Source organism: Odocoileus virginianus, chromosome 21 (assembly GCF_023699985.2).
Source record: "Odocoileus virginianus isolate 20LAN1187 ecotype Illinois chromosome 21, Ovbor_1.2, whole genome shotgun sequence".
Taxonomy (NCBI): domain Eukaryota; kingdom Metazoa; phylum Chordata; class Mammalia; order Artiodactyla; family Cervidae; genus Odocoileus; species Odocoileus virginianus.
In genome coordinates, this window is record NC_069694.1 from 13843711 (window position 1) to 13857352 (window position 13642).

A 13642-nucleotide genomic window follows, 5' to 3' on the forward strand; every position below is an offset into this window, starting at 1 on the left:
CTGCTTGCAGTTTAGGGGCTACTTGATTGCAAGGCTTTCCAATAGTAGACTTGAAAATAAAAACATATCATTTTTGCCACATTCTATTGGTCAAAGAGTGTCCCAGCGCCATACCAGATTCAAGCCTTGAGGGACTAGACCCTTTGTTCTGATGAGAGGAGTGGCAAAGGTACATTAGAAAGATGAATGTATAATTATAGCATTCTCACTTTCTTCTACATATATTATAAACTCTCATTCATAATTTTATCTCTTTTCTCTATGCTGTAAATTCATAATCCCTTAAATTCATATTTATTATACTAATCCTCTCTTCAGCTCTATCTAATCTGCTATAAACAAGTTCATTGAGATTTCCAACTTCTAATTGAGGTATAATAAATGTATTAGAATGTGCATAAATCACAAGTATAAGCAGCTTAATGAATTTTCACAAATTACCAATTGCAAGTAGAATCTTGATCAAGAAGGAAAATATCAGCAGCATTGTCAAAATATCCATTTTGCCTTCACCTAGTCACTACACACTCTCCAAGGATTAGCAATAGTTTGGCTTGTTTTGAACTTTATACATGAATGGAATCATAGGTATGTATTATTTTGTGCCTGTCTGACTTACTTCTATAGTACATTTGCTGTTGTTCAGTGGCCCAGCTGTGTCCTACTCTTTCTGACTCCATGGACTGCAGTGAGAATCATCTATATTCAGATTCAGTTTACATTCTCTGAACACAATGCTATTATGCTAGAAAATATATCTAAAAGTTAAGATATTTCAAATATATTTTAAAAAATTTAAAGCACACTAATAAATAATTTACACCAAAAAAGAAAGAACCCATACTTAAACTTAGAGAATCTTTATGTTTAAATATACAAAAATTTTAATGTCTCAAAACTTATGAGATGAAGCTAAATTATTATTATATAGGAATATAAATATGCTAATGTGTAGGAAAAGAATAATAGGAGCCAATTAATAGACCCTAGTGACTCAGACAATAAAGAATCTGAGTGCAACATGGGAGAGCTAGGTTCAATCCCTGGATCAGGAAGACCCCTGGAGGAGAGAATGACTACCCACTCCAGTATTGTTGCCTGGAAAACTCCATGGACAGATGAGCCTGGCAGGCTGCAGTCCATTGGGTCACAAAGAGTTGGATGTGACTGAGAGACTAAAACTTCAAGTAGATAAGCATCAAACTTGACTATTACTAAACTATTAATAAAATATCCCCAAAAACTATATAAAGAAAATTTTAAAAATAGGATAGAAATAAAAGACATACAGACATAAAATTGTTAAGATTGTCAGAGACAAGTTTTCTTTTTACCTTCAAAGATTAACACATGCAAAAATATACCAAAATTAATGAAAAAAAAATGTGATTTTTATAAAAATGTCCCAGACCCTGTTTACTCCTTGTGACTATTCCTTTGATAATATATAACATGGCATGGTAACTTTAGAAGAGTTGGACCTTATTTCATGAACCTTTAAATGTGGGCTGGCTTTGTGATTTTCTGTGGTCAATAGAGTATGAAAGAAGTGCCAGTATTCCATTTCCAAATAAAACATCAAAAGTCCCTGAATGCCTGTGTTCTCACTTTTGTTTCTCTAACTCTACTCTGAGAACGAGTAAATATGAGCCAATCTGCTAGACAATTAAAAAAATAATAATAATTTACAGTCCAGCCAGGACAAACAGAATCACCTAGTTGCCTGCTGCTAAATACAGATGTGCAAGTGGGTATCTCTGGGCCCTTAGAGACTAGGTAATCCCCTAGCCAACCCATACACATGTGAGCCTAAAAGAGCTTATTGTTTTAAGCATATAGGCTTTGTGTGTTGCTTTTTAAATAAATATTTTATGATTTTATTTCTATAATCCTTATTGCTTGCTTATTAGTTATCAATATAATTATTAAAGTTAGATTTTTACTTATAAAATATGTTCTTTGGAAATATATCATATGCTGCTATAATGGATTCAGTGCAATTACCTACTGCTATCATAAAGTTGTGTAACCAGCCATCACAGTCTTGCTTGGACCTAGAGTTTGAAGAGTGAAGGAAGTCAGAAAGAGAAGAAAACAAATATTGTATATTAACGCATATGTGTGAAGTCTAGAAAAGTGGTACAGATGAACTTATTTACAGGGCAGAAATAGAGACGCAGATGTAGACATGGAGGGGAAAAGAAGAGGGTGGGATGAATTGAGAGAGCATCACTGGCATATATGTACTACCATGTGTAAAATAGATAACTAGTGGGGGGCACAGGGAGCCAGCTCGGTGCTCTGTGTTGAAAAAGAGTGAATGACCAACAAGAAGAGGGCCATTAATGAAACTGGGTGTCCCCAGAAATGACTCAGTCCCACTCCAACTTTGAGCAGGGAACAGCCAAAATGATGAAGTAAAAGGGGAGCTGGGATATGACCGTGGATGTGTTGGGCATGGGGCCCTCTCACAATAGGAAGAACAAAAAATAATAGGGAGACAGATGAAGAAAAGAAACGAATCCTGTAAAGGCAGAAGTATGATTTTTATCGATGACCTTAGGCTGACTAATGTCACTCAATATATGTCTCTGCAGCTGCCGCTGGAGCAGGTGGTGGTGGTTTAATCACTAAGTTGTGTCCAGCTCTTTGCAACTCAAGGGACTGTAGCCCACCAGGTTCCTCTGTCTTTGAAAATTTCCAGGCAAGAACACTGGAGTGGGTTGCCACTTTCTTTTCCAGGGGATCTTCCCATCCAGGGATCAAAGCTGCAGTACAGGCAGATTCTTTACCAACTGAGCGACCAGGGAAGCCCGTGGTGGCTGACCCACTTGGGCTGGCTTTTTAAGGAAGAGAATGGAGAACCAGATGTTAAAACTTGGCTGGCTGGCCCCAAGGAAGAGGACTCAGAGGTGACGTGCCTCCTGGGAAAATGAAAGAGAAGTCATGAGATGAGAAGGAGACCAAGATGAAGGCTCCCCTAGCGTAGCCAGGAAGATCTCTGGCCTCCCAAAGGATGGATCTGCCTCAGGGCTGCTCAGGAAGCTAAGCCTCATGTGGAAGGAAGAGATGCTGTTTCTGCAGCTGCCAGACTGGCTCCCCAGCCAGCTGCCTCTTCAGGACTTCAAGACAAAGGTGGCGAGTAAGGATGGACAGATGGTGGTTATAAAGCAGGAAGCCAGGGTGCCAGAGAATGCTTGTACCCTGGCTGACCTGACAGAGTGTCAGTGACAAGTCACTCATCCACACGTCAGGGCAGGGGCAGTACCTCCTGGGCAAAGTCACTCTGGATGTGATGATGGGGACAGTCTGCTCTTTCCTGCAGGACCTGGTGGCCATGGGCTTTGGAGACAGTAGAATGAGTGAGACGACAGTCTTGGGATATGCAGAGCACAAACTTATCTGCTCTCCCAATTTTGAATCCCTGTTGGATCACAAACACCAGTAAAATGAGCAGATGGAGAATGGTGATGACTGTGCTCATGACCGCTGCCTGCTCCAAACTTTATGTTCTCATATCTGTTCCACCCAGAAGGGGCCTGTTTAGCCCGCCCAGTCCAGCCATTGTGCCAGGTTGTTCCACTCCATGTAGCTCCCTTCTACAGCGGCTGTGAACAAGGCATAGCCTTCCCAAAGCATGCAGCATCACTGCTGGAGGGCTTGTCCTTGCAGTTTTCAACAGGCTGCATCCTCCCAGGTGGAGAGGGATCTGTGGGAAAGGACAAGATCCTTCTCTTGGTAACATTTTTGTTCTCAGGTAGGAAAAGAAAGAAGGGCTGTAGCAGCTTTGGCTCCCCTCATCCCTCCTGAGAGATGGCAGAGAGTCTCTTGGGTGTCTTGAGGGAGAGAGCAGAGGCCTCTTGAGTCTGAGACTCAGCCCCTGCTCTTTCTGTTACTAAATGTGTAATTGGACAAACTCTGTAAACTTTCTGAGCTTCATAGTCTTCTTCTGACAAAAATGAGGATGATACCTACCTCATCAAGTTGGTATGGGGATGAAATGGAATAATCTCAATGAAAACTCCTTGCTGAAGCCAGACATAAAAGTAAGTGCTCAATTAATGTTAGGTTAGTTTCCCTTATTAAAAAAAAAAAAAAAAGTGATGTGTTAGCAGTAGTTAATAATTCAAATATTCATATAAAATTTCTGTTGCAGTTTACTTAAAAATATTGAGCAGTAGGAATGACTTTTGGGAATTCATTGCTGGGATATATGATCATTCTTTATGTGAAATATTTAATATCTCAAGTAGGTAAAAGAAATTTAAGAAATGGTAAATATGTGATCAAAGGTGATCAACAGTACAAAAAAAAAAAAAAATGTGCCTTTGTAGCTCTGTCTAGGCATAGAGTCTGCAGCCCAAATAACCAAGATTGAAAGAAACTAAATTTTTGATGGCAAAACATATACAGTTAGAAATATAACTTGTGCTTACCACCAAAATCAAAATTGAATATATGACTTGAAAATGTGATTGACAGTGTTTAGGAATAGAATTTAAAAGTCACAATAGTGATCAACTTATCAAGATGAGTGTTTATTGATAATAAAATATTGTTGTTCAGTGACTCTGTCATGTCTGACTTTGCAACCCCATTTAATGCAGCACATCAGTCCTCCCTGTCCTTCACCATCTCCCAGAGCTTGCTCAAACTCATGTCCATTCAGTTGGTGATGCCATCCAACCATCTTATCCTCTGTTACCCCCTTCTCCTCCTGCCCTCAATCTTTCCCAGCATCAGGGTCTTTTCAAATGAGTCAGCTCTCTGCATCAAGTGGCCAAAGTATTGGAGTTTCAGCTTCAGCATCAGTCCTCCAATGAACACCCAGGACTGATCTCCTTTAGGATGGACTGGTTGGATCTCCTTGCAGTCCAAGGGACTCTCAAGAGTCTTCTCCAACACCACAGTTCAAAAGCATCAATTCTTTGGTGCTCAAGTTGACTTCTTTATAGTCAACTCTTTATAGTTCCACATCCATACATGACTACTGGAAAAACCATACCTTTAACTACATGGATCTTTGTCAGCAAAGTGATATCTCAGCTTTTTATTAATGTTGTCTAGGTTTGTCATAGCTTTCTTCCAAGGAGCAAGCATCTTTTAATTTCATGGCTTTGGTCAGCATCTGCAGTGAGTTTGGAGCCCCAAAAACTAAAGTCTGTCACTGTTTCCATTGTTTCCCCATCTATTTGCCATGAAGTGATGGGACCGGATGCCATGATCTTACTTTTTTGAATGTTGAGTTTTAAGCAAGCTTTTTCATTCTCCTCTTCACATTCATCAAGAGGCTCTTTAGTTCCTCTTCGCTTTCTGCCATAAGGGTGGTGCCAATTCCATATCAGAGGTTATTGATATTTCTCCCAGCAATCTTGATTCCAGCTTATGCTTTATCCAGCCTGGCATTTCACATGATGCACTCTGTATAAGTTAAATAAGAAAGGTGACAATATACAACCTTGACATACTATTTTCCCAATTTTGAACCAGTCCATTGTTCCATGTCCAGTTCTAACTGTTGCTTCTTGACCTGCACACAGATTTCTCAAGAGGCAGGTGAGGTGGTCTGATATCCCCATCTCTTTAAGGATTTTTCACAGTTTGTTGTGATTCACATGGTCACAGGCTTTGGCATATTCAATGAAGCAGAAGCATGTTCTTCTGGAGCTCTCTTCCATTTTCTATGATCCAGCTGATTTTGGCAATTTTATCTCTGACCTTTTCTAAATCCAGCTTGAACATCTGGAAGTTCTCAGTTCACGTATTGTTGAAGGCTAGCTTGGAAAATTTTTGAGCATTACTTTGCTTGCATGTGAAATGAGTGCAGTTGTGTGGTAGTCGGAACATTCTTTGGCACTGCCTTTCTTTGGGATTGGAGTAAAAATTGATCTTTTAGAGCCCTATGATTACTACTGAGTTACCCAAATTTGCTGTCACATTGAGTGCAGCACTTTCACAGCATCATCTTTTAGGATTTGAAATAGCTCAGCTGGAATTCCATCACCTCCACTAGCTTTGTTTGTAGGGATGCTTCCTAAAGCCCATTTGACTTAGCACACCAAAATGTCTGACCCTAGGTGAACGATCACATCGTCGTGGTTCAGTACACTTTAGTTGCTCAGTTGTGTCTGACTCTTTATGACCCCATGGGCTGCAGCACACCAGACCTCTCTGTCCATCACCAACTCCTGGAGCTTACTCAAATGCATGTCCATCGAGTCAGTGATGCCCTCGAACCATCTCTTCCCCGTCCCCTTCTCCTCCCACCTTTAATCTTTCCTAGCATCAGAGTCTTTTCCAATGAGTCAGTTCTTCATATCAAGTGGCCAAAGTATTGGAGTTTCAGCCTCAGCATCAGTCCTTCCAATGAATATTCAGGATTGATTTCCTTTAGGATTGACTTGTGGTTATCTGGGTCATTAATATCTTTTTTGTATAGTTCTATGTATTCTCGCCACCTCTTCTTAGTATCTTCTGCTTTTGTTAGGTCTATACCATTTCTGTCCTTTATCGTAGGTTGACATAGACTATTATGTGTTCCTGAATTAAATGGAAACATTCCCACTGACAAAACTAGGTCAGGTTTTCTAGGATCAAAATAAAGTTTCCCTTTCACACTTGCCTTAATAAATGCTCTTAGGAACTTAACTTGGAAATTTCCATTGTTTGTCTCTGCTAAATACAGGCTTTATTTTCTAGGGCTCTAAAATCACTGCAGATGGTGACTGTAGCCATGAAATTAAAAGATGCTTGTTTCTTGAAAGAAAACCTATGACAAGCCTAGACAGTGTATTAAAAAGCAGAGACATCACTTTGACAACAAAGGTCCACATAGTTAAAGCTATGGTCGTGTAGTCATGTATGGATGTGAGAGTTGGACTATAAAGAGGGCTGAGTGCCCAACGGTTGATGCTTTTGAACTGTGGTGTTGGAGAAAACTCCTGAGAGTCCCTTGGACTGCAAGGAGATCAAACCAGTTAATGCTAAAGGAAATCAACCCTGAATAGTAATTGGAAGTACTGATGCTGAAGCTAAAACTTTAATAACTTGGCCACCTGATGCAAAGAGCTGACTCATTGGAAAAGTTTCTGATGCTGAGAAAGAATGAGGGCAAGAGGAGAAGAGGGTGACAGAGGATGAGATGGTTGGATGGCATCATTGACTCAGTGAACGTGAGTCTGAGCAAAGAGAGTGAAGGACAGGGAATCCTGGCATGCTGCAGTCCCTGGGATCTCAAAGAGCTGGACAAGATAGAATGACTGAGCCACAGAAAATGCAGGGTCTTTGATGCTTTCCAGGTGAGCAGGAACAAAATAAAAATAAGGAAGTTTCTATTGTTGTTTCTATATTGCTATATTTCAGACATTATTTTCTTCAAAGTGTAGTATTTCTGGAATTAAAAGTGTAGGTTGAGTCAAGAACCTAGTTTATAGCACAGGGAACCCTTGTCAATAGTCTGGGGCAGCCTGGCTGGGAGTGGAGTTTGGGGGAGAATGGATACACGTATATGTACGGCTGAGTCCCTTTGCTGTCCATCTGAAACCATCACACTGTTGTTAATCAGCTATCCTCCAACAAAAAATTTAAAAAAATAATGAAAAAAGACAATAAAAATAATTTTTTTATTTTAAAAAAGAGTGAAGTTTGAATACCCTTCTGACATAGATCAGGTTTGCGTGTCTTTACCTCACTACACCTGCTTTCCTTCATTTGTAGATTAGGGTGTCTGGCAGTACCACATAAGTGTGTTATGAACATTAATGGGAAAATGCATGTGAACAACTTGGCACAATATCTAGCAAACAGAAAACAATGATTAAAAAAGTTAACTATTTATTACAGATCCTTCCTGAAGGAGAAGCATTTCCGAGTTAGTATATCACATTCATCATATACTGACTTTCATAAACTTTTGTTTTAAGAGATGACATTTTCTTATCTTCATTCCCATCACTCACTAACAGTGGTCTTATCTGAGCCATTGTTCCCCAAAGAGCAATTACATTTTCTACTCCATTAAAAGAAGACTACATCCTGGGATAAAGCCCACCTGGTCATGGTGTATGATTTTTTTTAATATGTTGTTGGATTCTGTTTGCTAGAATTTTGTTAAGGATTTTTGCATCTATGTTCATCAGTGATATTGGCCTGTAGTTTTCTTTTTTTGTGGCATCTTTGTCTGGTTTTGGAATTAGGGTGATGGTGGCCTCATAGAATGAGTTTGGAAGTTTACCTTCTTCTGCAACTTTCTGGAAGAGTTTGAGTAAGATAGGTGTTAGCTCTTCTCTAAATTTTTGGTAGAATTCAGCTGTGAAGCCATCTGGTCCTGGGCTTTTGTTTGCTGGAAGATTTCTGATTACAGTTTCGATTTCCTTGCTTGTGATGGGTTTGTTAAGATCTTCTATTTCTTCCTGGTTCAGTTTTGGAAAGTTATACTTCTCTAAGAACTTGTCCATTTCTTCCAAGTTGTCCATTTTATTGGCATAGAGCTGCTGGTAGTAGTCTCTTATGATCCTTTGTATTTCAGTGTTGTCTGTTGTGATCTCTCCATTTTCATTTCTAATTTTGTTAATTTGGTTCTTCTCCCTTTGTTTCTTAATGAGTCTTGCTAATGGTTTGTCAATTTTGTTTATTTTTTCAAACAACCAGCTTTTAGCTTTGTTGATTTTTGCTATGGTCTCTTTAGTTTCTTTTACATTTATTTCTGCCCTAATTTTTAGATTTCTTTCCTTCTACTAACCCTGGGGTTCTTCATTTCTTCCTTCTCTAGTTGCTTTAGGTGTAGAGTTAGGTTATTTATTTAACTTTTTTCTTGTTTCTTGAGGTAGGCCTGTAATGCTATGAATCTTCCCCTTAGCACTGCTTTTACAGTGCCAAGGATTCTTTAATATCCACAAATCAATCAATGTAATACACCACATTAACAAATTAAAAGATAAAACCATACGATTATCTCAATAGATGCAGAGAAAGCCTTTGACAAAATTCAACACCCATTTATGATTAAAACTCTCCAGAAAACAGGAATAAAAGGAACATACCTCAACATAATAAAAGCTATATATGACAAACCCACAGCAAGCATTACCCTCAATGGTGAAAAATTGAAAGCATTTCCCCTAAAATCAGGAACAAGACAAGGATGCCCACTCTCAACACTACTATTCAACATAGTTTTGGAAGTGTTGGCCACAGCAATCAGGGCAGAAAAAGAAGTAAAAGGAATCCAGATAGGAAAAGAAGAAGTGAAACTCTCTCTGTTTGCAGATGACATGATCCTCTACATAGAAAATCCTAAAGACTCTACCAGAAAATTACTAGAGCTAATCAACGAATATAGCAAAGTTGCAGGATATAAAATTAACACACAGAAATCTCTTTCATTCCTATACAATAACAATGAGAAAACAGAAAGAGAAATAAAGGAAACAATATCATTCACCACTGCAAAAAAAGAATAAAATACTTAGGAGTATATCTACCTAAAGAAACAAAAGACTTATACATAGAAAACTATATATCACTGATGAAAGAAATCAAAGAGGACACAAACAGATGGAGAAATATATCATGTTCATGGATTGGAAGAATCAATGTTGTCAAAATGGCTATACTACCCAAAGCAATCTATAGATTCAATGCAATCCCTATCAAGCTACCAATGGTATTTTTCACAGAACTAGAACAAATAATTTCACAATTTGTATGGAAATACAAAAAAAAAAAAAAACAAAAAAAACCTCGAATAGCCAGAGTAATCTTGAGAAAGAAGAATGGAACTGGAGGAATCAACCTCCCTGACTTCAGACTATACTACAAAGCCACAGTCATCAAGGCAGTATGGTACTGGCACAAAGATAGAAATATAGATGAATGGAACATAACAGAAAGCCCAGAGATAAATCCACAAACCTATGGACACCTTATCTTCGACAAAGGAGGCAAGGATATACAATGGAAAAAAGATAACCTCTTTAACAAGTGGTGCTGGGAAAACTGGTCAACCACCTGTAAAAGAATGAAACTAGAACACTTTCTAACACCATACACAAAAATAAACTCAAAATGGATTAAAGATCTAAATGTAAGACCAGAAACTATCAAACTCCTAGAGAAGAACATAGGCAAAACACTCTCCGACATAAATCACAGCAGGATCCTCTATGACCCACATCCCAGAATTTTAGAAATAAAAGCAAAAATAAACAAATGGGACCTAATGAAACCTAAAAGCCTTTGCACAACAAAGGAAACTATAAGCAAGGTGAAAAGACAGCCCTCAGATTGGGAGAAAATAATAGCAAATGAAGCAACAGACAAGGGATTAATCTCAAAAATATACAAGCATCTCATGCAGCTCAACTCCTGAAAAATAAATGACCCAATCCAAAAATGGGCCAAAGAACTCAACAGACATTTCTCCAAGGAAGACATACAGATGGCTAAAAAACACATGAAAGATGCTCAACATCACTCATTATCAGAGAAATGCAAATCAAAACCACAATGAGGTACCATTACACGCCAGTCAGGATGGCTGCTATCCAAAAGTCTACAAGCAATAAATGCTGGAGAGGGTGTGGAGAAAAGGGAACCCTCTTACACTGTTGGTGGGAATGCAAACTAGTACAGCTGCTATGGAAAACAGTGTGGAGATTCCTTACAAAACTGAAAATAGAACTGCCATATGACCCAGCAATCCCACTTCTGGGCATACACACTGAGGAAACCAAATCTGTAAGAGACACGTGCACCCCAATGTTCATCACAGCACTGTTTATAATAGCCAGGACATGGAAGCAACCTAGGTGCCCATCAGCAGATGAATGGATAAGGAAGCCATGGTACATATACACCATGGAATATTACTCAGCCATTAAAAAAGAATTCATTTGAATCAGTTCTAATGAGATGGATGAAACTGGAGCCCATTATACAGAGCGAAGTAAGCCAGAAAGATAAAGACCATTACAGTATACTAACACATATATATGGAATTTAGAAAGATGGTAACGATAACCCTATATGCAAAACAGAAAAAGAGACACACATGTATAGAACAGACTTTTGGACTCTGTGGGAGAAGGTGAGGGTGGAATGTTTCGAGAGAACAGCATCTAAACATGTATATTATCTAGGGTGAAACAGATCACCAGCCCAGGCTGGATGCATGAGACAAGTGCTCGGACCTGGTGCACTGGAAAGAGCCAAAGGGATCGGGTTGACACGGAGGTGGGAGGGGGGATCGGGATGGGGAATACAAGTAAATCCATGGCCAATTCATGTCAATGTATGACAAAAACCACTACAATACTGTAAAGTAATTAGCCTCCAACTAATAAAAATAAATGGAAAAAAAACAAAGAAACAAAAAACCAGAGGGCAAAGTGAAAAGCAGGAGAATGAAAATAAATACTCAGGTGTATAACCAAAAAAATAAATAAATAAATAAAAGAGAACTATATAAAACTGTACTAGCAGATTCATCTAATCAGCAAATATTGTGCATCTTAGCACTCTATCAGAAATTCCTCAGTCTTCAGGAACCAAATATGGCTGTTTCAGACTCTGTAACTTATTAATTACTCCACTATGCTCTAAGTGAATAGCACAACCATAATTTTATTAAAAACTGATCTAACATGTTCCTTTCCATGCCTTTCCTGCACACCCCAGGTTCAAGTTATCCCCCACCTCTCTGAACTCTCAAAGCAGCTAATCCACACCATTATGACACATCTCATTTGCAAGGTGTGTTATGGTCTCTAAATATTTGGTATGGTTTTTTAAAATACATGAGGAAAGATTGCACATAAAATATGGCCACAGCACTTTACTAGCACAGGTCCATGAAATGAAAAATAAGGGCAAGTGAAAAACTAATGGTGTGCTAAATACACTAATTTGAAATGCATGGATACAAGGAAGTAATAATGTTCTCATCACCAAGGTGAAGATACATTCTTGGAAAACAAAATGGAAGTAAACAAAACACTACCAGGTGTCACTGGGGAAAAAGAAACAAAAGAAGGTTAAGAAGGACTTAAGTTGAAGCCTTACCAAAAATACATTATTTAAGAAAAGATGCATAGCAGCTTTTGCAGAAAAGATAGCATGGCATCAACAGTTCTCAAGAAGCACAGAAGTAGAGTGGTAAAGAGTGTGGCTTCAATAGTTCTGAAAGCAATTGCTGAAATGTATCAAGCCCAGAGAATGCCAGCTGTTGGTTCTGTGAGCAGTGCCAAAGATTTCGCACACTAAGTATCATGACACCTGGAGAAAACTAACATTTAAAGCAGGTATTGATGAGGAATAGAAGTCAAAGTTAACAGACAAAAAAAGAAAAAAAAGAAAGAAAAAGAAAAGAAATCTGGTCCTTTAAGATAAATTGGATATTTAGCTCCAAATTTATTAGGATTTTGTAGCTTGGGGTAAATAACCTAAAACTTCCTGCTCCATTCAGTGTCATCTTTTACACAATAAAAAGAGGAATTTAAGACTGCCTATTTATAGGCTGTCTGTGTGGATAATATAAATTATTATTCTAGAATTATTATCAATTTTGCTCATTAATTTATTTTTATTACATAGTCCGAAGAAGGAAATTAACTATTTTATGATTTAACCTTTTATTTTATATTGGAGTATAGCTGATCAACATCGTTTTGATAGTTTCAGGTGGATAGCAAGGGGACTCAGCCGTACATATACATGTATCTATTCTCCCCCAAACTACCCTTTCATCCAGGCTGCCACATAAACATTGAGCAGAGTTCCATATACTATACAGTAGGTCCTTATTGGTTAGCCATTTTAAATGTACCAGTATGTACATGTCAATCCCAAACTCCATAACTATCTCTTACCCCTACCCTTCCCCCAATAACCTTAAGTTCTTTCTCTACATCTGTAAGTGTGTTTCTATTTTGTCGATAAATTCATTTGTATCATTTCTTTTTAGTTTCTGCCTATAAAGCATAGCATGAAATTAACTATTTTAAATAATTGTTTTATTAAAGAATAATTTATTTTTGGGAAACAATTTCTGCTTTGAATCATTAAAAAAATAATCATGATCTTAAACTCACTTAGTTGAAACCATTTGGAATTCTTCTCCCATTGCTAGTTAATCACCTTTTAGAGGCCCTAGTTTCTTTAGCTATTGTTAAAAGAGTTGTGAGCTGGAATGGACCAAATTTGCCAGCTGGACAAAGTAGGATTTTTATGCAATATATCAATAAATTGCTAGACTAAGGAGACCTATGGCACAGAGTATGAAAACTGTTTTCAAATATTTTGGATAGTGGTACTTTTCTCAGGAAAATTCTTTGCTAAGACTTATCCCAAGTGCTAAAGTCATCCTTTCCCTGAACCCAACCTGGGATAAGTCATGTGTAACCATTCTAAAGTTTCTTTTGTAGTTTTTATCATTTATGGTCCTTGCTTGATCTCCCTGTGGTTCCCAGGCTCCAGCCATGCATGCTCTGCCAAGCAAGTCTTGCTTATTGTATAAATCTCAACCCAGTAAAATCCATGCTCTCAGACTCTAACTCAAGATACACACTTGCTAAGCAGGATTACCTAATGGTGTCACCCCATAATTTTATGGAGGAGGAAACAGAGTTCTTGAGATTCACTCAGC

The 13642-nt window shown here is 38.2% G+C and overlaps 1 pseudogene; it reads left to right on the plus strand.

Moving 5' to 3' along the window:
* Positions 1 to 2409: 2409 nt before the first annotated feature.
* LOC110147066 (DNA-directed RNA polymerase III subunit RPC4-like) lies at positions 2410 to 3448 on the plus strand (annotated as a pseudogene).
* Positions 3449 to 13642: the final 10194 nt, after the last annotated feature.